The sequence below is a fragment of the Bombina bombina genome, chromosome 6 (assembly GCF_027579735.1).
Source record: "Bombina bombina isolate aBomBom1 chromosome 6, aBomBom1.pri, whole genome shotgun sequence".
NCBI lineage: Eukaryota > Metazoa > Chordata > Amphibia > Anura > Bombinatoridae > Bombina > Bombina bombina.
The window spans coordinates 171,115,772-171,140,775 of record NC_069504.1 but is presented as its reverse complement, the minus strand read 5'-3'; the positions used below and the strand labels follow the sequence as shown (position 1 = coordinate 171,140,775).

General features: G+C 41.7%; 1 protein-coding gene across 1 annotated transcript in view; it reads left to right on the top strand.

Annotated features, from left to right (window-relative positions):
• CPED1 (cadherin like and PC-esterase domain containing 1) overlaps positions 1-25,004 on the top strand; it is a 654,007-nt gene that overhangs the window by 91,226 nt on the left and 537,777 nt on the right. The window lies entirely within an intron of this gene.

The following is a 25,004-nucleotide window of genomic DNA, read 5'->3' as shown; positions in this document are numbered from 1 at the left end:
CTGGAACAGAACTGGTATGATTACCCCTGAAAACTCTAGATCTGAAACACACTTCAGAAAAGCCTGAGCCTTCATTGGATTTACTGGGATGCGTAAGAGAAAAAATCTTCTCACAAGAGGTCTTACTCTGAATCCTATTCGATACCCTTGAGAGACAATACTCTGAATCCAATGATTTTGGACAGAATCTACCCAAATGTTTTGGAAAAACTTTAATCTGCCCCCCACCAGCTGAGCTGGAATGAGGGACACACTTGGGGGCTGGCTTTGGTTTCTTAAACGGCTTGGATTTATTCCAACTTGAAGAAGGTTTCCAGTTGGAACCAGATTCTTTGGGGGAAGGATTGTCTGTCTGCTCCTTATTCTGTCAAAAAAAACAAAAACGATTAGAAGCTTTAGATTTAACCTTAGATCTCTGTCTTATCCTGAGGTAAAAAACTCCCTTCCCCCAGTGACAGTTGAAACAATCGAATCCAACTGAGAACCATACAAATTCTTACCGTGGAATTAAAGAGATAGTAATCTAGACTTAGATACCATGTCAGCATTCCAATATTTGAGCCACAAAGCTCTTCTAGCTAAAATAGCTAAAGATATAGATCTAACATCAATTTTGATGATATAAAAAATGGCATCACAGATAAAATGATTAGCATGTTGAAGCAAGCGAACATTGCTAGCCAAATCAGGGTCTGTTTCCTGTTGTGCTAAGCTTTCCAACCAAAAAGTTGATGCAGCTGCAACAGCAGCCATAGAAATGGCAGGCCTGAGAAGATAGCCAGAATATAAATAAGCTTTCCTTAGATAAGATTCAAGTTTCCTATCTTAAGGGCCCTTAAAGGAAGTACTACATTCCATAGGAATAGTAGTACGTTTAGCAAGAGTAGAAATAGCCCCATCAACTTTGGGGATTTTATCAAGAGGGCTAGTTTCCTCAATATCCAAAGTAATAAACATCTCTTTTAACAAGGAACAAATATACTCCATCTTAAAGAGATAAGAAGATTTGTCAGTGTCAGTATCTCAGGTAGGATCTTCTGAATCAGATAGATCCTCATCAGAGGAGGATAATTCAGTATGTTGTCGGTCATTTGAAATTTCATCAACTCTATGAGAAGTTTTAAAAGACCTTTTACGTTTATTAGAAGGCGGAATGGCAGACAAAGCCTTCTGAATCGCATCAGCAATAAAATCTTTTATATTCACAGGGATATCATGTACATTTAGATGTTGAAGGGACAACAGGCATTGTACTATTACTTATGGATGCATTCTCTGCATGTTAAAGCTTATCATGACAACTATTACATACCACATCTGGAGATATAATCTCCGCTAACTTACAACAGATACACTTATCTTTGGTAGAACTGTAATCAGGCAGCAGGAGTCCAACAGTGGTTTCTGAGACAGGATCAGATTGAGACATCTTGCAAATGTAAGAGAAAAAACAACATATAAAGTAAAATTATCAATTTCCTTATATGGCAGTTTCAGGAATGGGAAAAAAATGAAAACAGCATAGCCCTCTGAGCATAGAAAAAGGCAAGGAGCATATAGGAAGTGGGGTTAAATAAATAATTTGTTTGGCGCCAAGTATGACGCACAACGCAAAATTAAATTTTTTGGCGCTAACAACATCCTGAAATGAGGCAACTCGCATCATGGCAGTTGCAACCTTGTGCAAGGAAACCTGGCGTCAACTAAGACGCCAGGAATGATGAATTTGCGTCACCAAACGTACTTTCACACCAAAAAAAATATTGCGCTAAGAACGACGAAATAAATATCTGCATTTTGTGACCTCGCGAGCTCAATTTTGCCCGCGAAAATTAATGAAAAAGCAGTCAATTTGAAGAAAAGACTATACCCCAGGTAAGAAAAAATAACTTTCTAAATAGATTTTCCCAATTTTGAAACTGATAGTCTGCAAAAGGAAATATACATAAACCTGACTCATGGAAAATATAAGTGCAATACATATATTTAGAACTTTATATTAATACATAAAGTGCCAAACCATAGCTGAGAGTGTCTTAAGTAATGAAAACATACTTACCGAAAGACACCCATCCACATATAGCAGATAGCCAAACCAGTACTGAAACAGTTATCAGTAGAGGTAATGGAATATGAGAGTATATCGTCGATCTGAAAAGGGAGGTAGGAGATGAATCTCTACGACCGATAACAGAGAACCTATGAAAAGATTTCCCACGAGGAAAACCATAGAATTCAATAGGTGATACTCCCTTCACATCCCTCTGACATTCACTGTACTCTGAGAGGAATCGGGCTTCAAAATGCTGAGAAGCGCATATCACAGTAGAAAATCAAGCACAAACTTACTTCACCACCTCCATAGGGAGGCAAAGCTTGTAAAACTGAGTTGTGGGTGTGGTGAGAGGTGTATTTATAGACATTTTGAGGTTTGGGAAACTTTGCCCCTCTTGGTAGGAATGTATATCCCATACGTCACTAGCTCATGGACTCTTGCCAATTACATGAATGAAATGTTGTTAACCGTTCTTTTCGGAGCTCAACCGCCTATCTCCAAATACTGCAGAAATTATTTGGCATATACGCAGTATTCAGATGCTTGAGTGACAAGGAAATGAGTGTACAACACAAATGTACCAATCAGTGGCATCTTATACTCTGGAATTAGTCCAGACAAATAATAAAAGCTCTCATACTCTGAAATAAAAAGTAAAAGCAACCTTTTTATAAAAGTCTGTTAAACCTGTATACAAGCCCCTCAAACTATCAAACAAAACCATTTCTTTAATTTATCTTCTTTTTACACAGTTTCTACACAAGAAAATCAATAAATCAACGACACCTGCATAATAAGCTATCAACCGTATTACTACCTAGCACTAAAGGTTAGCAATGTTGGTATATTTAAAATACAAGTGATGAGAATTTGTGGTAATAAATAATACTATAAAACTAGCCACTCGCACTGTTAGTTAACCTTAACTTATATAATTATTTTCAGCTGTAGAGGTTAATGTGGGGAAGAAATTCCATTTGACCAATTCAATTAATAAGATGAATTGAGCATAAACTTACTCAATGATCTGTTTATTTAAACCAGGATCGAAACCTGCCTAGATAATGCTATATAGAAAATAAGCTAATATTTTAGTCAGGCTCTTTGGCTGCTTGTCTCAGATGGTGATTTACAGTTAGAATGTTCCTGGCATGCGTTTCTCAGACTTGGAACTGTTTGATTGCTTCTGCCTGCTCCTTAGGAATTGTTTGTCTGTGAAATAATAACATTTGGAATCTCACATGCTGTGAAGAGGAAAAAGAGCCTCACACATAGAAAAATCACATCTATTCTTGTTGTAAAGGCAAATACTGCCACTTGCTTATGACTACAAAGAATCAATACAGGAATTGTTTCTCTATTTCATGCATACTGTGGTAATAAGACAATTCAGTAGCTATGGGGGCTTTGCATTATGAATGATCTCCATTTTTTTTAGATATTCCCTTAGACTGCAGGCTTGAAGACTTTAAAAAAAAATAATCATAGTGTGCATCTATTTGCATATGTCCTAGTTTATCCCTGGGGTAGCTGGAGTATTGGCAAGAGGTTGCCATTTCATTTTTTTTTCTTTTTGCGCTGATGCAGCTAAGATAAATATTCAGTATATCACAGAAAATAGTGATTCCCAATTTCACGCTTCAGCACCCATAATTGGCCAGACTGTGTTTCCCTTTCTGGACTGGTCAACTGCTCATTTATTGTCACTGGCTCACATGTGCAAAGATAGGGCAATCCTCAGAGTCTGTCTTGTTAGGGACATTTGATGCCTGAAGTTAAGATGTATTGATATGAAGTGTGCCACAGAAAAAGTGCTAGGTAGGGTTGCCAGCTTGCTGGACGACCTGTTGGTGACTTTGCATAAGTGGTAGGTGGGGTTAAAAATGACCCCTCCCCCACTAAACATATAGAGTATATTTTTCAGCAATGAATTTATTCCCTTGGCTGCCAGTAACATACAAATAAACAATTTTACTACTTCAAATACCATCAACATTTACAGCAGTGATTTGACCCTCCATTGACTTCCAATAGCATACACAAATATTGCCCCAGTGGCTACACATATAACACACAGAGTGGTGTTTTAACATTTAGAAGACTGTCAGTAACTCATAAGACAGTGATTTATTTTTTACCCTTCTTAGCTGCCAGTAACAAAGATTAATACATGGCCAGTGTCGCTTTTTTGGTCATGTTTGCCTTTAGCATTTAGCTGCCAATCAGGGGACTTTAAAAATCTGGACAACTAAATGTATAGTGTGTGTGTGTGTGTGTATATATATATATATCTGGACAGCCTACTAAAATACTGTACTTTTCAGGTGAATACAGAACACCTGGCAACCCTAGATTAGATGTATCTCTGTGAAAAAGGGTAACAGGGACTGGTGCCCGATAAACTGCCACAGTTCAGCATTAACATAAACATTTACTACACTGAAATTAAACCAAAATGAAATGAAGTTAGAAGCACAAAACTGTTGTTTTTTTATTATTTGTTCTAATATCACCAGAGATTGGAGCATCAGGTTCATATAGCCAAAACTAATTTGTCAACTTTTGGGTTATGTATGATTACCTCTTCATTTTACCATTTTGAGAATTTCAAATGAATAGTATTTTACATTTTAAAGGTGGGATACTTAACCCAATATATATACGTCATGTGGTATGAAGCTGTAAAGTGACAACCGAGACAGCTGTTCCTGAGCACCAGGCAATCTGTCCTCATACGATAACGGAGCACGATCGGTGCTCCATTACCAAATGAGTGCAGATTGCCATATAGTTAAAGATAGTGACACGGTCTGTGTCACTCTCTGTAATGATCTCCATCAGTGCTGGTGGTTCTGGAGGGAACAGAGGCGGAGGGGGGGAGGGAGAGGGAGGGAGTGGAAGGGGCCCTATACTACCGAAAATAAAGTATGGAAGGGAGATGGAGGAAAGAGATGCTACATAAAAAAATTACGGTGGGTGGGTCTTACTGTCGCAGGGAGGGGGGAGGTAGGGGACTGCTATGCTACAGAAAAAAATAATAATAATAATAATTAAATAATAAAAAAAATAGTACCTAAACTGGGTACTGGCAGACAGATAACCAGTACCTGAGATGGTGTACATCATTAGGAGTAGGCGGAGGGTTAGAGAGCTGTTTGGGAGAAATCATTGAGTTGGGATGGTAAGGGGGGATCCTACACTGCAGAAAATAAATAAACAAAATTAATTTATAAAAATAAAAAAGCCCTATAACTTAATACTGACAAACTGTCTGCCAGTACCTAATATGGGGGTGAGAAGTGTAGTTGGTGGTGTGGGGGGGGAAGAGCTCTTTGAGAGAGATCAGGGAGGTGGGAGGTGTCAGGAGGAAGGGTAATCCTTACACTTGAATACTATAACCCATGCCAGCTAACTAATTAACCCCTTCACTGCCAGGGATTTCAACAGTATGGTGTGCAGTTACCATTAGCAGCTTCTAATTACGAAAAAGCAATGGCAGACATCCCAACTCTCTCGGAAGTTCTAGGAGTCTACTGAGTTTTAAAAGCAACTCCCTGATGCCTGCAAATTATATACAATATCCCGGAAATCGTAGACGGGCTCTGGGGAAACCAAGAGAGCAAGTGACAGACGTGGTGAGAGAGTGAAACAGTACGCATCCTGATTATTACCTCTTTGGGCTAACTAACCTAGTCAACCTTTCTCTCTCCAGTTTATCCATCAGTTTGGTTCAGTTTAGTTTCTGCAGTGCCATGGCAGAGTGCCCATAGTGGGTTAAATGACTGATGTTGAGGTGAGTTTAATAGGGGTCATTTGTACATTAGCATAGCTAACGTTATTTTAACTGGCTGCTATAAGGAGCTACTGTACAATGAAAGTTTGCAAAATAAGTAGAAAAGCTATTTGCATTAGTGTGTGTAAATAGTGTGTGTAAATAGTTGCAATATGTTGTTAAAGAAATAGTTGTCTTTTGTCATAACAAAATGTCATGTCCTCGTTCACACATTCTAGATAGCTGTTTGTATGTGGGAGGGGGGCACAATAGGCGGTGAAGCCACCTCCCTGAAATTAGTTTTAACAGGTTGGGATATCTGCAAAGCCATATATGTCTGCTATTTCTGAACAAGGAGGACCCCAGAGAAGCTTTTACATCCATCTGTGTTATAACTGTACGCACTGTATGTAAATAATATCAGTGAGAAACACAAAGTTTGTGAAAAGTTAATGATTTTTTTTTATATTACATTTGGCTGCAAAACAGTGGCATGAAATATACTATATATATAATATTATGATAGGTAAATAAAAAAAAGCATGCCTCTATTTCTGTTTATATAAAGTTATAGAATACATGCTAAAACGTCTTCTGCGTTTTGGGCAAGTTTTTCTCTGTAATTCCCACTAGTGATGGGGTTAAAAAAAATGCCTGTGGGAGTGCTTGTTATAATAAAAATATAAAAGAGAAACCTGAATATCTGTCACAGTGTTTGGTGACTGAAAGAAAAATCTTTTCATTTATATTTGTGCTAATGGAAGAAGTTTTTTATATAATATATTCTTCTTACTGCTCAATATTTTTAATAACGGAGGAACATTCGAAACGTGTTATGTAATAATGATTTATTAGAAAATATTGTATTTATAATGTATTTGTTTTTTAATATCCCTTTTATTACTTTGTTATATTTGTTGTACTTTTGATAAATATAATCTAATTTGCATTTTCAAATTGTCTAATTTAGAAAATATAGTGATTCTTTTATTAAAGAAGTTCAGTGCAGATTTTTTTTTTTGGTAAGGTTATTTAACTATTTCATTAATATTTTAGTGAATTTAACATGCCAGAACCACATTACATGTTAGATATGTCAAATTTATATTTTACTGAGCACAGTTTGATCTAGAGAACAGACTTCAAATAGTGTGTCACACAGCCTCATAGTGTGATTTGACAGCTCTGTGAATGACCTTTGTTTTATTTATATATTCCTTTGGTTGCTCCTGATTAAAGGCTAAAGTACATGACTGTTATATTCACCAACAAGTTATAATGACTGTCCTATTTCATTAATGTTTATGTGAAAAAAGAAAGATGCCTTTCTCGTTTTCTACACAGCAATATCAATATCCAAACACAAATTAGACATATAGATGCAGAAAGCACAGTAGCTTTCTCTATTTCTAAGTCCCTTTCTGCCATTATATTATGGATGTCTAACAATATTAGTTAATTCCATTGGCTGGTTGTGCAACTCATGTTTACCTAACCCTAACTGAACTGAATTGTTTACATTGCTTTATTTATTTTTTAAGTTTTGTTTTATTAAATAGGAGCTCTTTTTGACCTCTGATTTGTGCTGTTTCTTTTTCCCCAGCCCTTTCTCAAATGAAACAGAAAGCTCAGTGTCTTTATTTGGCTTCAAACAAATTTATACCATTTCCTCTAGAAGTCTTGGCATACATTTGAAAATTATAACCAGATGTTTTCAAGTTCTATTATAATATCCCCTTAAAATATCACATCAGGGGTGAAGTCTCTCTTGAAAATAATATGTAGTCTAATGACTGCTTTGGTTAAATACAAATATTCTTGTATACTGTATACTTATGTCTTTTTATAATATTTATACATACATAACCCCCCGCCATATATATAGACAGACAGAGATAGACAGACAGATGATAGATAGAGAGAGAAATAGATGGATAGATAGATAGATAGATAGATAGATAGATAGAAAGATACTATTAGGAAATAAATTACTGGTGAACAATAAATAAGTGGCCATTACAAGTGGCTGTTATTGCTACTGCAAGCTCGTGCTTACAATTTGTGCTCAAAAAATTAACCAGAGGTCAGAACTCTGGTTAATTTTTTTTAATGTCCCCCAATTGCCCCCAAAATAACATGTTAGGTCCCTTTTTTTTTAAAAAAAAAAAAAAAAAACTGCACTAAGCAGTTTTTGGGGGCTCAAGTTGGTGGTTGTGGGGTGTTAGAAAAAAAAAAAACCTCACTGAAAAGTGCATTTATATTGCATTCTATGGGGACTGTGTGTTTCCAGTAAATATACATGTATATGATTATATACAAATATATTGATGTGTTAATATGTGTATATACACATATTAACACATAAATAAGTAAATTTATGCTTACCTGATAAATTGATTTCTTCTATGGTAAGACGAGTCCACGGATTCATCCTTTACTTGTGGGATATTATCCTTCCTAACAGGAAGTGGCAAAGAGCACTACAGCAGAGCTGTCTATATAGCTCCTCCCTTAGCTCCACCCCCCAGTCATTTGACCGAAGGTACAGGAAGAAAAAGGAGAAACTACCAGGTGCAGAGGTGACTGAGTTTAACTCAAAAAAATATAATCTGTCTTAAAATGATTAAAATTCTCCTCCATAGAAGAAATCAATTTATCAGGTAAGCATAAATTTACTTTTATTCTATATTCATCCTTTACTTGTGGGATACAATACCAAAGCTACAGGACACGGATGAACGGGAGGGACAAGACAGATGGTTAAACAGAAGGCACCACTGCTTGCAGAACTTTTCTCCCAAAAACAGCCTCCGAAGAAGCAAAGGTATGAAATTTGGAAAATTTGGAAAAGTTATGAAGCGAAGACCAAATCGCAGCCTTACAAATCTGTTCAACAGAAGCATCATTTTTAAAAGCCCACGTGGAAGCTACCGCTCTAGTAGGGTGAGCTGTAATTCTTTCAGGAGGCTGCTGTCCAGCAGTCTTGTATGCCTAACGGATGATGCTTTTTAGCCAAAAGGCAAGAGAGGTAGCCGTAGCTTTTTGACCTCTACGTTTTCCAGAATAGACAACAAACAAAGAAGATGTTTGATGGAAATCTTTGGTCACTTGCAAGTAAAACTTTAAAGCACGAACCACGTCCAAGTTGTGCAATAGACGCTCCTTCTTAGAGGAAGGATTAGGACATAGAGAAGGAACAACAATTTCCTGATTAATATTCTTATTAGTAACAACCTTAGGAAGGAATCCATGTTTGGTATGCAGAACCACCTTATCAGCATGGAAAACAAGATAAGGCGAGTCGCATTGCAATGCAGATAGTTCAGAAACTCTTCGAGCCGAAGAGATAGCAACTAAAAACAGAACTTTCCAAGATAGAAGCTTAATATCTATGGAATGCATAGGTTCAAACGGAACCCCTTGAAGAACTTTAAGAACTAAATTCAAACTCCATGGCGGAGCAACAGGTTTAAACACAGGCTTGATTCTAACTAAATCCTGACAGAACGACTGAACGTCTGGAACATCTGCCAGACGTTTGTGCAGTAGAATTGATAATGCAGATATCTGTCCCTTTAAGGAACTAGCTGAAAGCCCCTTCTCCAATCCTTCTTGGAGAAAGGACAAAATCCTAGGAATCCTAATCTTACTCCATGAGTAGCCTTTGGATTCGCACCAATAAAGATATTTACGCCATACCTTATGATACATTTTCCTGGTGACAGGCTTTCAAGCCTGAATCAAGGTATCTATGACTGACTCAGAGAACCCCCGCTTGGATAAGATCAAGCGTTCAATCTCCAAGCAGTCAGTTGCAGAGAAACTAGATTTGGATGCAGGAACGGACCTTGAATCAGAAGTTCCTGTCTCAGTGGCAGAGTCCATGGTGGAAGAGATGACATGTCCACCAGGTCTGCATACCAAGTCCTGTATGACCACGCAGGTGCTATCAAAATCACTGAAGCTCTCTCCTGTTTGATTCTGGCAATCAAACGAGGAAGGAGAGGAAATGGTGGAAACACATAAGCCAGGTTGAACGACCAGGGTACTGCCAGAGCATCTATCAGTACTGCCTGAGGATCCCTTGACCTGGACCCGTAACGAGGAAGTTTGGCCTTCTGACGAGACGCCAACAGATCCAATTCTGGTGTGCCCCATTGCTGAATCAATTGTGCAAACACCTCCGGATGGAGTTCCCACTCCCCCGGATGAAAAGTCTGGCGACTTAGAAAATCCGCTTCCCAGTTCTCCACTCCTGGGATATAGATTGCTGATAGATGGCAAGAGTGAGTCTCTACCCATCAAATTATTTTGGTAACCTCTATCATTGCTAGAGAACTCTTTGTTCCCCCCCTGATGATTGATATATGCTACAGTCGTGATATTGTCCGACTGAAATCTTATGAATCTGGCCGACGCCAGCTGAGGCCACGCCTGAAGCGCGTTGAATATCGCTCTCAGTTCTAGAATATTTATTGGGAGGAGAGTCTCCTCCTGAGTCCACAAACCCTGTGCTTTCAGGGAATTCCAGACTGCACCCCAGCCCAATAGGCTGGTGTCCGTCGTCACTATGACCCACGCTGGCCTGGGGAAACACATTCCCTTGGACAGATGATCCTGTGACAACCACCAAAGAAGAGAGTTTCTGGTCTCTTGGTCCAGATTTATCTGAGAAGATAAATCTGCATAATCCCCATTCCACTGTTTGAGCATGCAAAGTTGCAGTGGTCTGAGATGCAAACGGAACTATGTCCATTGCCGCTACCATTAAACCGATTACCTCCATACACTGAGCCACTGACGGCCGAGGAGTGAAATGAAGAGCTCGTCAGACGGATAAAATTTTGATGTCCACCGAATCTATCAGAGTTCCCAGGAATGGAACTCTTGTGAGAGGGATAAGTGAACTCTTTTTTACGTTCACCTTCCACCCGTGTGATCTTAGAAAAGCCCACACGATGTCCGTGTGAGACTTGGCTAGTTGGTAAGTTGACGCCTGGATTAAGATATCATCCAGATAAGGCGCCACAGCTATGCCCCGCGGCCTTAGAACCACCAGAAGGGACCCTAGCACCTTTGTGAAAATTCTGGGAGCCGTGGCCAACCCGAAAGTAAGAGCCACAAACTGGTAATGCTTGTCCAGAAAGGTGAACCTGAGGAACTGGTGATGATCTTTGTGGATAGGAATGTGTAGATACGCATCCTTTAAGTCCACGGTGGTCATATATTGACCCTCCTGGGTCATTGGCAAAATAGTCCGAATGGTCTCCATATTGAATGGAATTTGTTTAGGATCTTGAGATCCAAAATTGGTCTGAAAGTTCCCTCTTTTTTGGGAACCACAAACAGATTGGAGTAGAAACCTTGCCCCTGTTCTGTTTCCGGAAGTGGGCAGATCACTCCCATGGAATATAGGTCTTCTACACAGCGTAAGAACGCCTCTCTTTTTGTCTGGTTTACAGACAATTGAGAAAGATGGAATCTCCCCCTTGGGGGGAGAATCTTTGAAATCTAGAAGATACCCCTGGGTTACTATTTCTAAAGCCCAGTAGTCCTTAACGTATCTTGCCCAAGCCTGAGCGAAGAGAGAAAGTCTGCCCCCTACTAGATCTGGTCCCGGATCAGGGCTACCCCTTTATGCTGTCTTGGTGGCAGCAGAGGGCTTCTTGACCTGTTTACCCTTGTTCCAAGTCTGGTTAGGTCTCCAGACTGACTTGGATTGAGCAAGATTCCCCTCTTACTTTGTGGCAAGGGGAAGAGGAAGAGGGACCACCTTTGAAGTTTCGAAAGGAATGAAAATTATTTTGTTTGGTCCTCATCTTATTCGTCTTATCCTGAGGAAGGGCATGGCCTTTCCCTCCAGTGATGTCTGAAATGATCTCTTTCAGTTCAGGCCCAAATAGGGTCTTACCCTTGAAAGGGATGGCTAAAAGCTTAGCTTTTGATGACACATCAGCAGACCAGGACTTAAGCCATAACGCTCTACGCGCTAAAATGGCACAACCTGAATTCTTCGCCGCTAATTTAGCCAATTGAAAAGCGTCATCTGTAATGAAAGCATTAGCTAGCTTGAGAGCCCTAATTCTATCCAGAATATCCTCTAATGGACTCTCAACCTGAAGAGCCTCGAACCAAAAGGACGCTGCAGTAGTTACAGGAACAATGCACGCTATAGGTTGGAGAAGAAAACCTTGATGAACAAATATTTTCTTCAGGAGACCCTCTAATTTTTTATCCATATGATCTTTGAAAGCACAACTGTCCTCAATAGGTATAGTTGTATGCTTAGCCAGGGTAGAAATAGCTCCCTCCACCTTAGGGACCGTCTGCCACGAGTCCCGCACGGCATCTGATATGGGAAACATTTTCTTAAAAGTAGGAGGGGGAGCGAATGGAATACCTGGTCTATCCCACTCCTTAGTAACAATTTCCGAAATCCTCTTAGGGACCGGAAAAACATCAGTGTAGGCAGGAACCTCTAGGAATCTGTCCATTTTACACAATTTCTCTGGATCTGCAATAGGGTCACAATCATCCAGAGTCGCTAAAACCTCCCTGAGCAATAAGCGGAGGTGTTCTAGTTTAAATTTAAAAGCCGTCATATCTGAATCTGTCTGAGGGAACATATTTCCTAAATCAGAAATCTCTCCCTCAGCCAGCAAATCCCTCACTTCAGAACATTGTGAGGGTACATCGGATATGGCTAATAAAGCGTCAGAGGGCTCAGCGTTTGTTCTCACACCAGACCTGCTGAGCTACCCCTGCAACCCAGGCAGCTTCGATAAAACCTCTGTGAGGTTAGTATTCATAACTGCAGCCATATCTTGCAGGGTGAAAGAATTAGACGCACTAGAAGTACTTGGCGTCACTTGTGCGGGAGTTAACGGTTGTGACACTTGGGGAGAATTAGATGGCATAACCTGATTCCCTTCTGACTGAGAATCATCCTGCGACATACTTTTAGTAGCTAAAATATGTTCTTTGCAATTTATTGACCTTTCAGTGCATGAGGGACACATTCTAAGTGGAGGTTCCACAATGGCTTCTAAACATATTGAACATTGACTTTCCTCAATGTCAGACATGTTGAACAGGCTAGTAATGACTACAAACAAGCATGAAAACACTTTATTTAGTGAAAAAAATAACAATCTTAAAAAACGGTACTGCACCTTTAAGAGAAAAAAAGCATACACATTCTGCAAAACAGCCTAAACATGCACCAAATTTTTCAAAATTTTTTATGTAGACACAATATAGGTAGTTAAGATTGCATCACAAACATTTTTTTGTTTTTTTTGTTTTCAAAAGAGCTTTATTAAAGTAAATTCAAATAATTACAAGCTTTTCAGTATTTTCCAAGATAAGTATAGATACAAGGTTATTCAAACGTAGTTTTACAAAGTGTGACTGAACATTGTTAACACATGCACATCATGCTACCCCTGGCGCCCCTCAGCAAGGTGGATTATTAACTGTTCATAGGGCAGTTAGAGCTTAGTTCCCAAGGGATTAGGACATAGTTCAGAGTTCAAGAAGCACTTAGATGATGAAAGTCCATGAGTCCACTGGTGCATTGTCCCTGGTGCTTTATGTCCATTCCCTTAAAATTATACCATCATATGCTGGGGTTGCCAGAGGGCAGGAAGCAGAAGGGGGTGGAGGGAAAGAAAGAAGGAGGGGAGATAAAAAAGGGGGAGGGGGTGGGGGGGGTAACTGTCTCCAGTGAGCTGTTTGAGAGAGTTTGTGCAGACTATTCCTATACTGTGTTCCCATTATCTAGATTGTTTGCAGATCGATTGTGCATGTCTCATGGGGAGTAGGCGGAGGCAACGGGGGTAGGTGGAGAAAGGGGACAGAGAAAGGGGGGAGGGGGGATGTCAGTAGAAGAGTCATAAGTCTAGATTGTGACCTGTCTTGTCTTATACTATCTGTTGTCTATGTGCTGCCCAGCTCTCCAGCATTATCTCGTGTGTGTCTGCAGTCCCTTGCCGAATGTGGTGGTATCTTTCTAGGCATAGCAATGTGTTTCTGGACTTCCAGTGCTTTGGGATCAGTAGTTTGGCTCCATTTAGCATAACTAACAGGAGTGCCCTATTTGCTTTGCAAGGTAATTTGGGTAGTGAAAAGGTACAGTAGTGTTTTTGGGCTGTTCTGCAGGGATTTTCCCAAGACTAGTTCTATGTGATTGAAAACGCTGACCCAGTATTCATCCAGCGTGGGGCATTCCCACCAGATGTGTGTTGGAGTGCCGACTGCGTCTCAGTCCCTCCAGCATTTGCCTGAGGCCTGTTTGTAAATCCTCTGCAGCCTGCTGGGTGTAAGATACCACCTTGCTAGGCATTTGAAGCTGGATTCCTGCACTCTCATAGAGATTGAAGCTGACTTGGTCACTAAGAAGGCGGTCTGCCAATCCTCGTAACCTATCTCGGTCTGCCACTCCTTTTCCCACATCTTCGTGTAGGAGGGAAGTGACTGGGCGTCGTCTGTCAATAACAGCTTGTAGAGTAGGGAGATTGCATGGGCTGTTGGCGTGCCCCTTAAACATAAAGTCTCAAAAGTGGTAGGGGTTCTGGTCAAGCAGGGTCTGTGTTTATGTGTCATGAGGTAATGGTTCAACCGCATGTGTGAGTACCAACTCAGCATCAGGTGAGGATGTTCCTCCGAAATGTCCGTCAGTGTCTTGAGCCTATGTCCATCGGTCAGAGACCCGAGGACATAGTCTTTCAGAGGTGTGTCGGTGTTGGTTCTGTTATCGGATAAGTTCCAGGGCAATGCGGCGTTCTGATAGATTGGGGTTAGTGGGGAATATCTAGTTGTTATATGAGATGTGGTGTTTATTATCTTGTCCCATGTGGAGTAAAAGTCTATCAGCAGGGGGTACTTTGTTGTGGCTGGGTGTCTGTCTTTCTCTAGCGTCCAGGCTCCTAAGCCTGCGTTGTTTGTGTCTAAGATATCGCAGTCCAGTCGTACCCATTCTTTGTTGGGGTCGTTAGAGCACCAGTCCAGTAGTCTGCTCAGCGTGATTGCCTGTTTGTATGTTAGTATGTTTGGGACCCCCAGGCCCCCTCTGTCCCTGGGCAGATACAAAGTTCTCCTGGCTACCCTTGGTCTGATCCCTCCCCAAATGTATTGTTCAATTAGGTTATTTATTTTTTGTAGGTAAGTCCTTGGGAGGGGAATCGGTGTTGTTTGGAGAATGTAAAGCAGTCTGGGTAGTACGTTCATCTTGACGACATTTATTCGTCCTAGCCAAGAAATAGATTTGTTCTTCCATCTAGACAGGTCCGCTGTCAGTGTGGTTTCTAAACATTTGTAGTTTTCTTGGAAAACAGTTTGGACGTCTGGGGAGATGTATATCCCTAAATATTTGAGCTTATCTTGTTGTAATCTCAGGGGGCAAGTGCCTAGTGTTGTGGTCAATGTCTCTGTGTGGTACGTGATGTTTAATATCTCTGATTTAGCAACGTTGAGGTGAAAGTTAGAGAGTCGGCCGTATTCACTAAAAGTGCTTAGAACTCTGGGGAGGGAGGTCTCTATGTCGGAGAGTGTCAGTAAGACATCGTCGGCGTATAATGCCAATTTGTGTGAATTTGATTTGGTTTTAATACCTGAGATCAGAGGGTCCTCTCTAATTTTCTGCGCTAAAGCCTCTATTGAAATAGCAAATAGAATCGGCGAGAGTGGGCATCCCTGCCTGGTCCCGTTTCTGATGTGGAATCTATCTGACAGTAGGCCGTTGACTTTTACTCTAGCAGAGGGGTTTTCATAGAGGGCAAATATCTGTCTGATAAAGGTGTCGCTAAACTTCATTCTGGTTAGTACCGCCTTCAGAAAAGGCCAGTGCACACGGTCGAACGCCTTTTCAGCGTCTGTCGAAACCAGAATGAGAGGTATGTTCTGATGCTGCGCGTGTGATACAAGTTGTAATACTTTCAGCGTATTATCGCGCGCCTCTCTCCCTGGCACGAAACCCACCAGATCTGGGTGTATCAGTGTAGGTAGAATCTTATTGATTCTGTTGGCTAATACCTTGGCATAGATCTTTACATCTACGTTGAGGAGCGAGATTGGGCAGAAATTTTCTGGCTTATCCGGTGTTTTCCCCTGCTTAGGGAGGACAGTGATGTTTGCCTCCAACATCTGATCTGTAAATCCCCCCTCTGTCAGCAACAAGTTGAATAGGAGTGTAAGGGGTGCTAGCAAGTGATGTACAAAGTCTTTGTAGTATTTTACCCCCAGTCCGTCAGGTCCGGGGCTCTTACCGTTTGGCATGCTCTTGATGGCTAGTTTAATTTCGTCAGCTGTTATCGGTCTGTCTAATTGATCTGAGTCCTCTTGAGATAGTATGGGTAGCTGGATGTCCCCTAAATATGTGTCTATGTGTGGCTGTGGGCTTTTGTTGGTGATGTTGTAAAGTGCTTCATAATATCGTCGGAATGTCTCAGCTATTTTCACACTGTCTTTCTGCGTGTGCCCTGATGCATCAGTAATAGAGTGTATATGCGTGTTTAGCTGTTTGCGCTTCAACGCCTTTGCTAGTGATGGGCCTATTTTATCGCTCATTTCAAAGTATTTTTGCTGTAGCATTGAGGCCTTACTCTGATATTCTTTGATGAGGTGGTTATTCAGTTCAGTCTTAACCGTGTTTAGGGACTTTAGTATTGTGGTGGATGAAGTGTTCTTCTTTAACTCAGATTCCCAGTATCGAATCTGGGACGAGTTCAGAAATTGTCTATTTTGTTTGGTTTCTGTGGCTTTAAGTCTTATGAATTCCCCCCTTGCTACACATTTGTGTGCTTCCCATGTCGTGGAGGTAGGCAGGGCGTCTAGTGGGTTTTCAATGAAGTAGTGCCGTAGGGTGGAGTCAATGGCTAGCTTGTGTAAGGGGTTGTCTAGCATATGATCATTGAGTCTCCAGATGTAGGGTTTTATGGGTACATCTGGCCAATCTAGTGTGCATTGTACGGGGGCGTGGTCTGACCAGGTGATTGGCAGTATGTTGGCATTGTCAATTAGTGAGAGGCCTAATTGGTCTGTTATGAGGTAGTCAATTCTGGTGTAGACATGGTGTGGATGTGAGAAGAAGGTGTAGTCCCGTGTGTCTGGGTGTAGGGATCTCCATATGTCATGTAGTTTTAATGAGCAGAGTTGTGAGTTGACCGTTCTGATTATTCTGTGTGGTGTGGTGGTTTTCCCCGATGAGGTGTCTAGGGAGGGGTCCAAGGGTAGGTTAAGGTCGCCTGCCAAGAATAAAATACCTCTCGTGTGTTCCAGAATCAGTTGTGTCAGTTGTTTGAATATGATATGTTGCCCTTGATTTGGTAGATAGGCATTGGCTATTGTGATATAAGAGTTAAACAGAATCCCCACCACTAGTAGGTAGGATCCGTTGGGGTCCTTAAAAACTTTGGTTGGTTGGAAGGGGATCGAGTTCCTGATGAAGATACCCACCCCGCCTTTCTTAGAACCGCCCGATGCTAGATAAAAGGTGTTATACCTGTGGGTGATGTACTTAGGTTCCCTCCCTCTCTTAAAATGTGTCTCTTGGATACAAATAATATCCCCTCTTGCTTTATGTAACTGTGTGAAGGCAATTGATCTCTTTTCAGGGCTATTAAGCCCTTTGGCGTTGATGGATATGAGTTTAATGGGGTGTGGCTGCATACTTCTGGGGTATAATGAGTTTGGTTGAGCAGCACCAGAGTACCTCGGTTGCGTTTAATCTGCTTGATAGTGTGTGAGTGTGCTGGAGGCTGGGCAGTGTCTGTCTAATCTGTAGGCCCTACTTCTTCTGTAAGTCTATGGTGTGAATGGTGTCTAGGTCTCTCTAGTCCTGCGTGTGGCAGTAGGTAAAAGGTGGGATGGAAAAGGAAGGGTTGAGGAAAGAGAGGAGGGGGGGGGTGAAGAGGGTAAGAAAATGAGGGGTGAGTTTGCAAATAGGTACGGTGTGATAACAGTACGGCTGCCCCGTTATGGGAGCCAAAATTGTATACAGAGGTTAACTCTGGAAAACTATAAAAACAGAAATCAGTGATAACAAATAACTAGCGAAGTAGGTAACTAGTAGATTAGGGTAGTATCCCCGTCATCAAACCCAGCATTTGAAAAAGTAAATTTAAAGATAACATTATATTATATACGACCTGTCGCCTTGAATCAGGAACTGGCCCCTAACCTAGGCTGTGAGGGCGAACAGTCCAAGTGTTGATGCGTTTCCTCCGCATCATCAGCGACAGTCACTAGTGAGGGGTGTTTGTGGGAACTCCTGTCATTGTTGAATGTGGGTGCGGATCGCACCCGGGTCCCCGGGGGGGCCTTGGTGTAGAGCCATCTTTTGGTTGGTCCTCTGTCTGGATGTGTATCTGTAGTGCCTTGCAGAAGTGGGTTAGGTCATCTTGGGCTTTGTAGATGGCTGTGGTGTTGCCATTATTGGCAATGATGCTGACCGGGAACCCCCAGCGGTAGGCGATCTTCTTCTCTCGGAGCACCGTGGTGATGTGGTTTAGTTCCCTTCTTTTCTGGAGTGTCGTGGGGCTTAGGTCTGTAAAGATCTGAATACGGTTGCCTGCATGTGTGAGATCCTGTTTTTGCCTGGAGTGTTTTAAGATGTCCTCCTTATCTTTAAAGTGCAGCAGCTTCAGGATAACGTCCCTAGGGGGTGCTTTAGGTGGGGGTTTTGCCCTGAGGGCTCTGTGTGCTCTCTCGATAGTTACCTCAGGGGCATTCTCGTTACCTTTTAACGTACAGAACAGGGCCTGTAGGCAGCCCTCCAAGGCTCCTGGGTGGATGGATTCTGGTATCCCTCGAACTCTCAAATTATTCCTCCTGCCCCTGTTGTCTAAGTCCTCTACCTTCTCTAGTAGGTTGTATATGGTTTCTTCTTGATCGCAGAGAAGGCGGGACATATGGTTGATATCATTACTGGTTGTATTATGATTTTCTTCTAGATTGGTGACTCTCTGCGTCACCCTTGATAGGTCCCTTTTGAGGTCGCCATACCAGCCCTTCACTTCAGTGAGCATTTCTTTAAAATCTTCTTTGGAACATAAAGATTTAAGGTCTTCTCTAGTGATTTGCTGAGCAGCGCCAAGGACAGGATTCACTGTTTGAGTACTGGACTGTGGGCTTGTTGCAGGCACGATGCTGTCTGCGGCTTGTTATAGTATCTTTGGTGTAGTGTCAGGATGTTTTAAGAACTGCTGCATGGTCCTGGGTTGTGATAGGTTGTCCAGCCTAGTTGTTTTTTTCGCTGGCATGCTGGTGTGATGTGATGAGGGCTAGTGTGGATGATGACTAGCTGCTCCGGTATTGTTATCATAGGCCACAAGTAAAGTTAATAGATCAAGCGCGTGTACTGGCGCTTGGGTTTCTTCTCTCTACGCACTTTAAGGGTGTTGCTGTCCTCCTTATCTGCCTTATGTATGATAAGTTGAGGATTAGGATGAGTGAGGACTATCCGCCCTTTTTGGGTTGCAGAAAACCAGAGAAAAAGTTTATAAGGCAAATAAGTTTGTGCTGGCTTTTGTGCCTTTTCACTTGCACGCTGTAAGGGGCTGCTGTCTTGCGTGCTATCTTTTCAGGCAATGTTGCTCAGGGGTCACCTGCATGTAGAGAACTGGCGTGTTGTCTCTAGTATTTGTATATATGTTTCACAACGGCCGCTGCGGGCTGTGCAGATATGTCCCTTGATTCAGCGTCTATTTGTATGCATGGGTGCAATGTCCCTGAATTCCCCTGTGTGATGATGGGCCAGTATACATCGGCGCTGTGAGTGATTAGGTCCGTTGCCACCTGGGGCCTGTTGTGCATGTCTTCTTACCTTACTGCCCCGGTATGTAATTTGCGCCTTGAGGGAGGGCTGCGCCCGCAGGGCTGCTGTGTGCTGTGGCGTGTGAGGCTTTTGGCGGATGGCGGCAGCCGTTGGGTTGCTGCGTTGTGTCTCTCAGTATAATCCCCAACTCTGGCCCCGCTGAGGCCTGCGCGTGTGTGTCGTCTTCACCCCCAGGTCCGGGCATCGCCCGGTATTGTGAGCGGGCCTGGCGTTGATAAGAGAGGTTTACGGTTGTTGGAGTGATGGTCCAGGCTCAGGAGGCTGTCTCCTCTGATGCGGGGCAATATTTGAGGCGTCGGTCGGTTATAACTGCTGGGTTTGACAACTTAGGGCCTAGGAGCTATTGCACTACGCGGCCATTTCTCTGAATGGCCAAGCTCCGCCCCAGTCGCATCACAAACATTTTTAACAATTAACCCCTTAATTTCCAAACCGGATCGAAAATAGGCCCAGATCTGGAAAAAAACACTCTTAGCCCTGCTGTAGCACTACCTGCCCTCAGGGATTGAAAGTGTGGGGTAAAAGCTTCGATTTGGCCCAAAACATACACCAGGGCCCTCAGGAGTTAGAGCTTGCTGCTTGCTGATAAAACTAACTGCGCATCTGAGGCACGAAAATAGGCCATGCCCATCTCACTCGATGTCTCCTCAGCCTTAAAGAACCGCACCAGAGCGGTTATAACTAGCCATGTGGGTTCTAAGACCCCAAAGTTAAGCCATGTGTGCCCTTAATAAAGTTTGCCCAAAACGTTATTGCCCACAAAAACATTAAAGCACTCCCAAATCAAAAAAACGTTTGCTCACAAACATTTGCCATTCAGTGTCAACCATATTTGTAATTGGCCCCATATGCAAGCTAAGTAATGCCCTTCTTTTAGCTCTAGGATTACTGCTTACCCTTACCCTCCTGGGTATAATATCAGCCTTTCTGAAATACACAGACCTAGATTTGGAGTTTGGCGTTAGCCGTGAAAACCAGCGTTAGAGGCTCCTAACACTGGTTTTAGGCTACCGCCGGTATTTGGAGTCACTCAAAATAGGGTCTAACGCTCACTTTTCATCCGCGACTTTTCCATACCGCAGATCCCCTTACGTCAATTGCGTATCCTATCTTTTCAATGGGATCTTTCTAACTCTGGTATTTAGAGTCGTTTCTGAAGTGAGCGTTAGACATCTAACGACAAAACTCCAGCCGCAGGAAAAAAGTCAGTAGTTAAGAGCTTTCTGGGCTAACGCCGGTTTATAAAGCTCTTAACTACTGTGCTCTAAAGTACACTAACACCCATAAACTACCTATGTACCCCTAAACCGAGGTCCCCCCACATCGTCGACACTTGAATAATTTTTTTTAACCCCTAATCTGCCGACCGCCACCTACGTTATCCTTATGTACCCCTAATCTGCTGCCCCTAACACCGCCGACCCCTGTATTATATTTATTAACCCCTAACCTGCCCCCCACAACGTCGCCTCCACCTACCTACACTTATTAACCCCTAATCTGCCGACCGCAAAGCGCCGCCACCTACGTTATCCTTATGTACCCCTAATCTGCTGCCCCTAACACCGCCGACCCCTATATTATATTTATTAACCCCTAATCTGCCACCCTCAACGTCGCCTCCACCTGCCTACACTTATTAACCCCTAATCTGCCGAGCGGACCTGAGCGCTACTATAATAAAGTTATTAACCCCTAATCCGCCTCACTAACCCTTTAATAAATGGTATTAACCCCTAATCTGCCCTCCCTAACATCGCCGACACCTAACTTCAATTATTAGCCCCTAATCTGCCGACCGGAGCTCACCGCTATTCTAATAAATGTATTAACCCCTAAAGCTAAGTCTAACCCTAACACTAACACCCCCCTAAGTTAAATATAATTTAAATCTAACAAAATAAATTAACTCTTATTAAATAAATTATTCCTATTTAAAGCTAAATACTTACCTGTAAAATAAATCCTAATATAGCTACAATATAAATTATAATTATATTATAGCTATTTTAGGATTAATATTTATTTTACAGGTAACTTTGTATTTATTTTAACCAGGTACAATAGCTATTAAATAGTTAAGAACTATTTAATAGCTAAAATAGTTAAAATAATTACAAATTTACCTGTAAAAGAAATCCTAATCTAAGTTACAATTAAACCTAACACTATACTATCAATAAATTAATTAAATAAACTACCTACAATTACCTACAATTAACCTAACACTACACTATCAATAAATTAATTAAATACAATTCCTACAAATAAATACAATTAAATAAACTTGCTAAAGTACAAAAAATAAAAAAGATCTAAGTTACAAAAAATAAAAAAATATTTACAAACATAAGAAAACTATTACAACAATTTTAAACTAATTACACCTACTCTAAGCCCCCTAATAAAATAACAAAGCCCCCCAAAATAAAAAAAATGCCCTACCCTATTCTAAATAACTAAAGTTCAAAGCTCTTTTACCTTACCAGCCCTGAACAGGGCCCTTTGCGGGGCATGCCCCAAGAAGTTCAGCTCTTTTTGCCTGTAAAAAAAAACATACAATACCCAAGCCCCCCAACATTACAACCCACCACCCACATACCCCTAATCTAACCCAAACCCCCCTTAAATAAACCTAACACTAAGCCCCTGAAGATCTTCCTACCTTGTCTTCACCTCACCGGGTTCAACGATCTGTCCAGAAGAGCTCCTCCGATGTCCTGATCCAAGCCCAAGCGGGGGGCTGAAGAGGTCCATGATCCGGCTGAAGTCTTCTTCCAAGCGGGAGCTGAAGAGGTCCATGATCCGGATGAAGTCTTCATCCAAGCGGGAGCTGAAGAGGTCCATGATCCGGATGAAGTCTTCTATCAACGGCATCTTCAATCTTCTTTCTTCCGGATCCATCTTGCAGACCTCCAACGCGGAACATCCTGCTGGCCCGACGGACTAACGACGAATGACGGTTCCTTTAAGGGACGTCATCCAAGATGGCGTCCCTCGAATTCCGATTGGCTGATAGGATTCTATCAGCCAATCGAAATTAAGGTAGGAATATTCTGATTGGCTGATGGAATCAGCCAATCAGAATCAAGTTCAATCCGATTGGCTGATCCAATCAGCCAATCAGATTGAGCTCACATTCTATTGGCTGATCGGAACAGCCAATAGATTGCGAGCTCAATGTGATTGGCTGATTGAATCAGCCAATCGGATTGAACTTGATTCTGATTGGCTGATTCCATCAGCCAATCAGAATTTTCCTACCTTAATTCCGATTGGCTGATAGAATCCTATCAGCCATTTGGAAGTCGAGGGACGCCATCTTGGATGACGTCCCTTAAAGGAACCGTCATTCGTCGTTAGTCCGTCGGGCCAGCAGGATGTTCCGCGTCGGAGGTCTGCAAGATGGATCCGGAAGAAAGAAGATTGAAGATGCCGTTGATAGAAGACTTCATCCGGATCATGGACCTCTTCAGCTCCCGCTTGGATGAAGACTTCATCCGGATCATGGACCTCTTCAGCTCCCGCTTGGATGAAGACTTCATCCGGATCATGGACCTCTTCAGCCCGCCGCTTGGGCTTGGATCAGGACATCGGAGGAGCTCTTCTGGACAGATCGTTGAGCTCACATTCTATTGGCTGATCGGAACAGCCAATAGATTGCGAGCTCAATGTGATTGGCTGATTGAATCAGCCAATCGGATTGAACTTGATTCTGATTGGCTGATTCCATCAGCCAATCAGAATTTTCCTACCTTAATTCCGATTGGCTGATAGAATCCTATCAGCCATTTGGAATTCGAGGGACGCCATCTTGGATGACGTCCCTTAAAGGAACCGTCATTCGTCGTTAGTCCGTCGGGCCAGCAGGATGTTCCGCGTCGGAGGTCTGCAAGATGGATCCGGAAGAAAGAAGATTGAAGATGCCGTTGATAGAAGACTTCATCCGGATCATGGACCTCTTCAGCTCCCGCTTGGATGAAGACTTCATCCGGATCATGGACCTCTTCAGCTCCCGCTTGGATGAAGACTTCATCCGGATCATGGACCTCTTCAGCCCCCCGCTTGGGCTTGGATCAGGACATCGGAGGAGCTCTTCTGGACAGATCGTTGAACCCGGTGAGGTGAAGACAAGGTAGGAAGATCTTCAGGGGCTTAGTGTTAGGTTTATTTAAGGGGGGTTTGGGTTAGATTAGGGGTATGTGGGTGGTGGGTTGTAATGTTGGGGGGCTTGGGTATTGTATGTTTTTTTTACAGGCAAAAGAGCTGAACTTCTTGGGGCATGCCCCGCAAAGGGCCCTGTTCAGGGCTGGTAAGGTAAAAGAGCTTTGAACTTTAGTTATTTAGAATAGGGTAGGGCATTTTTTTATTTTGGGGGGCTTTGTTATTTTATTAGGGGGCTTAGAGTAGGTGTAATTAGTTTAAAATTGTTGTAATATTTTTCTTATGTTTGTAAATATTTTTTTATTTTTTGTAACTTAGTTCTTTTTTATTTTTTGTACTTTAGCAAGTTTATTTAATTGTATTTATTTGTAGGAATTGTATTTAATTAATTTATTGATAGTGTAGTGTTAGGTTTAATTGTAGGTAATTGTAGGTAGTTTATTTAATTAATTTATTGATAGTGTAGTGTTAGGTTAATTGTAGGTAATTGTAGGTAGTTTATTTAATTAATTTATTGATAGTATAGTGTTAGGTTTAATTGTAACTTAGGTTAGGATTTCTTTTACAGGTAAATTTGTAATTATTTTAACTATTTTAGCTATTAAATAGTTCTTAACTATTTAATAGCTATTGTACCTGGTTAAAATAAATACAAAGTTACCTGTAAAATAAATATTAATCCTAAAATAGCTATAATATAATTATAATTTATATTGTAGCTATATTAGGATTTATTTTACAGGTAAGTATTTAGCTTTAAATAGGAATAATTTATTTAATAAGAGTTAATTAATTTCGTTAGATTAAAATTATATTTAATTTAGGGGGGTGTTAGTGTTAGGGTTAGACTTAGCTTTAGGGGTTAATACATTTATTAGAATAGCGGTGAGCTCCGGTCGGCAGATTAGGGGTTAATAATTGAAGTTAGGTGTCGGCGATGTTAGGGAGGGCAGATTAGGGGTTAATAATTGAAGTTAGGTGTCGGCGATGTTAGGGAGGGCAGATTAGGGGTTAATACTATTTATTATAGGGTTAGTGAGGCGGATTAGGGGTTAATAACTTTATTATAGTAGCGCTCAGGTCCGCTCGGCAGATTAGGGGTTAATAAGAGTAGGCAGGTGGAGGCGACGTTGTGGGGGGCAGATTAGGGGTTAATAAATATAATATAGGGGTCGACG